General features: G+C 45.7%; 1 non-coding gene across 1 annotated transcript; it reads right to left on the bottom strand.

Annotated features, from left to right (window-relative positions):
• Window positions 1-892: 892 nt before the first annotated feature.
• On the bottom strand, window positions 893-1025 carry LOC120095750 (small nucleolar RNA SNORA17). Its single transcript, XR_015633804.1, has one exon. It is a non-coding gene; the product is annotated as a small nucleolar RNA SNORA17 (small nucleolar RNA).
• Between the last annotated feature and the right edge of the window lie 3487 nt (window positions 1026-4512).

Genomic DNA, 4512 nt, shown 5'->3' with positions numbered 1-4512 from the left:
CAATAAAGAGAGCTGTCTCAATGAAAACCGTCTCCAGAGAAGGCTGTTTCTCCCACACTCACACTGACCAAGATTCTGACCACTCCACCTCCACCTCCCAAGCTCTCTACCTCCTGTCTGTTCTTCTGCTCTCATACTCTTGGGGCCAGCTCATCAGCAGCCCATGCAGCTAGGGCCGGTTTTACCCTGCTGACCAGTCAAAGCGCAGGACCCACTCTCTCAAATGCTGCCGCAGGTCAGGGACAGGGACAGCTCTCCTGCCTGCTATGACAAGGGGTGAGGGAGGGCATCTCTCCCACACTGCTGCATGGCAGATAAGGTGCAGGGCCAGCTGTCCCATGCTCACACCCTCAGGGCTGGCTTACCTGTGCCCCTGCCACCAGGGTCAGCTCTAATGGACTGCCTAGGGGAGGTGTAGCGTCCACTCTCCTAAATGCTGAATAAAGCTGGTAAGGGGCAGGGCCATCTCTCCTGCTCTCATGATCCTAGGATAATGTTTCCCACAGTACCAAAGTGAGGTCCAGCGGTGAGTCCAGTTTTGCACAGCCCTCAGCTATCCTGTCCTCAGGTGGCATCCTGCCCTTTCTGGTATCAGACCTCTACTGCTGCAGGGCCACAGACCCAGATGTGGCCCCTGGTGTCAGCACAGGCCAGGACCCCAACACGTCCCTGGTGGCATCTCTGGCCTCTCTACCCCACAGTCTCCAGGTCTGTCTCTTGTTATGTGCCCACATCCTTCTGTGTCTCCTTTTCCTCCATTTCTCCACCACTTACTTGCTCCTCTTAGTCGCACATGAGGTCTCTGGTGTCTGCAGTCATCCCAGGAGTGGCCTCTGCTTGTGCATTATGGCACCAGGCAGGGGTCATCTCAGGCTCACTTTTTTCCCCCGAGAATGTTAGGCTACTAAGCATTCAGACCTTCACAGGCCAGAATGCTTGAATGTAGACATAGCCTGTCTCCTGTCTGCCACCTACTGGCGCACATGTAGCACAGCAGCCACACCTGCAATGTCTCTACATACTGCCGTCATTTCCTCCATTTCTTTTCCTCCTTCCAATTCCTTCCATGCACCCATCTCACTCCTTCCCAAATAAACGGCCACTTTTTCTTGTTAATGTTACATGCATGTGTAACATCTGAGCCAATTAGTGTTGCTCGTACATATATAATTTCGAGGATGACTACTTGGATTTGTATAACCAATTATGAGGCTCATCCCTAGAGAAGATGAACCCTACACTCTCTTTTTTCTTTTTTTTTTTCCGGAGCTGGGGACCGAACCCAGGGCCTTGCGCTTGCTAGGCAAGCGCTCTACCACTGAGCTAAATCCCCAACCCCCAAACCGTACACTCTCAACAGTCCTTAGTTGCCTGTAGTTCTTTGTCTAGGTGTAAAACTCCAGGAGGGTTCCTATTTTTATTTGGTATTATCATTATTATTATTATTATTATTATTATTATTATTATTGTTATTTGGTATTACTGGTATTATTATTTGTCCTGTTTAGGCAGCCATGTTTTTGAAGCATCATAGGATAGCTTCCCTATTCATTTCTATAAGTCACGACCTCACAGAAGACTTCTTGGTCCTCCGACTCTTGCAGAATTCCCAGCCCCTGTCCCACTATGTTTCCCAAGCCTTGGATGCAGAAATTGTGTTGCTTATGTGGCCATTGAGAGTTTGGCCACCTTGTGACTAGTTTTTCTCTGAGTTTTGACCAGTCGTGGTTTTCTTTAATACTCACTGACTACTGCAAATAAACTTCTAGAATGAGGAGAGAGAGCTTCACTTGTCCGTGAATAAAAGAATAACTATTTAAAATGTAGTGGGCAATTATGCTAGTTTGGTAAAGTGGTGGTAAGGGGTTCTCCGGTAAGATTCATAAGCTCACTAGGTAGATTTCCAGTCCCAAGCAAGCTTTCCTTCCTGTTAGACAGCTGTTACTTACTGCTGTCTGGATGCCACTACTGCACTTTTAGGGATATCTTACACATGCTGGTCATTGTTGTGATCAATAGGCAGCAAGGTGAGGTAAGACTATTGGTTACTGCCCTCCTTAGTTTATATAGTGCTGTAAGCTACTTCACAGAAAGGAGATTTTCAAGTCAGATGAAGCTAGCTAGAGTCTTCCCAGGCCTGTGACCAAAGTACATGGTGTCTTAAGCAATATGGACTTACATTCAACCTCTGGGAGGTAGCTAAGGGCAACAGCAAAAGCTTATACGGTTAGGGAGTCTTTTAGACTTACCTAACCAAGAAGTCTAAAGGGAGTTTCTCTCATCTCATGCCTCTACCAGGTGTGGTGGTTTGAATGAAGATGGCCCAAATCGATTCACATTTGAAGGCTTAGTCATTAGGGGGTAGAACTGTTTGACATGATTCCAAGGATGAGGATGTGTGGCCTTGTTGGGTAGTTATGCTGTTAGAGGAAGGGTGTCACTGGGAGTAGACTTCAAGGTTTTCAAAAACCCATGCTTGTCCCCTCCCCACATCTGTGGCCCTTGGATCACGGTATCTCTTCACAGCAACAAAGCAGTGTGACTAAGACACCAGGGTTTTGTTAGCTAGCCTATGGCTCTTGGGAAAAGTATTATCAGAACAAGTGGCATAACTTTGTTTAAACTACATGTGCATGTATACACATATGGTTTTAAGTGTTATCTGTAAATGTAGACAAGTATAAACTAATAATAATTCCATGTGTCTGTCTTAAGCATCCTTCCTGTACTGATCTCTCTTCCCTCCCTTTTCTCCCTTCTTCCCCTTTCCCAATTAAAGCCCGTCCCCTTTTTCCTATTTCTCCTTCATATCACCCACATCCTGCTGTTCGCTTCTCTAGAGGGTCCCCTAACCATGATCCCTCTTTACTTTCCTGGTTTCTGTCGTTACTTCAGGTTATATGCTTGTATTTGAAGATATGAACCTAGAAACCACAGATGGGAGACAGGCTGGAGTGTTTTTTGGGTCTGGCCTATCAAACTCAGTGTAATTTGTTCTAGTTCCATCCATTTACCTGAAATTTTCATAATTTCGTTTTCTTTTCCTGCAGAAGAGCATTCCGTTGGGTACACACCACATTTTCATTATCCACGCATCACTTGGAGGACATTTAGGTGGCTTCCATTTTCCAGCTATTGTGAACAGAGTGGCAGTGAACATGGTTGAGCATGCTGGACCTAAGCAGATATCTGTGGAACATTGTATTGGGTACTTCAGGCATACTCCAAGAAGAGGAATAGCTGGGTCGTTTGGTAGGTTAATTTTTAGCTTTTTAAGAACTCTCCAATACAGAGCTGGAGAGATGGCTCAGTGGTTAAGAGCACTGACTGCTCTTCCAAAGGTCCTGAGTTCAAATCCCAGCAACCACATGGTGGCTCACAACCATCTGTAATGAGATTCGATGCCCTCTTCTGGTGTGTCCGAAGACAGCTACAGTGTACTTATATACAAATAAGTTTTTTTTTTAAAGAACTCTCCATGCTTGTTTTTACAGTGTCTGCACCAATTTATATTCTCATTAACAGTGAATTAGGAGTCCCCGTTTTCTATACCTAAGCCAGCATGTGTTGTCAGTTGGTTTTTTGGTTGGATGGATGGATGGATGGATGGATGGATGGATGGATGGATGGGTGGATGGATGGATGGATGGATGGATGGATGGATGGATGGATGGGTGGATGGATGGGTGGATGGATGGGTGGGTGGATGGATGGATGGATGGGTGGATGGGTGGATGGATGGATGGATGGATGGATGGGTGGATGGATGGATGGATGGATGGATGGATGGGTGGATGGATGGATGGATGGATGGGTGGATGGATGGGTGGATGGATGGGTGGGTGGATGGATGGATGGATGGGTGGATGGGTGGATGGATGGATGGATGGATGGATGGGTGGATGGGTGGATGGATGGATGGATGGATGGGTGGATGGATGGATGGATGGATGGATGGATGGATGGATGGATGGGTGGATGGATGGATGGATGGATGGATGGATGGATGGATGGGTGGATGGATGGATGGATGGATGGATGGATGGATGGATGGATGGGTGGATGGATGGATGGATGGATGGATGGATGGATGGATGGATGGATGGATGGGTTTTTTATCTTGGCCACTGGGATAAGATGGAATCTCAAAACTGTTTTACTTTGCATTTCCCTAATTGTTAAGAATGTGAATAGTTTTTTAAATGTTTCTTCAACATTTTTATTTCTCCTTTAATGAACTCTGTGTTCAGATCTGTAGCCCATTCTAATTGATTGCATGTTTTTCTGACGGTTTCTTGAGTTCTTTACATGACCTAAATATAGTCTATCAGATATACAGTTGTCATAGATTCTGTCCCACCCTGTGGGGTTCTTCTATTCTTAAGCGATTGTTTCCTTTGCTGTACAGAGCGTTTTATGAGCTCTTGTCTGTCAGTTGTCGACCTTAATTTCTGATCAGATGAAGTCTGATTGAGAAAACGCTTTCCTACATTTGTATCTCGTAGAGTACGA

The sequence above is a fragment of the Rattus norvegicus genome, chromosome 11, assembly GCF_021556685.1.
Source record: "Rattus norvegicus strain SHRSP/BbbUtx chromosome 11, alternate assembly SHRSP_T2T, whole genome shotgun sequence".
Classification (NCBI taxonomy): Eukaryota; Metazoa; Chordata; class Mammalia; order Rodentia; family Muridae; genus Rattus; species Rattus norvegicus.
This window is presented reverse-complemented; position numbering and strand designations above follow the sequence as displayed.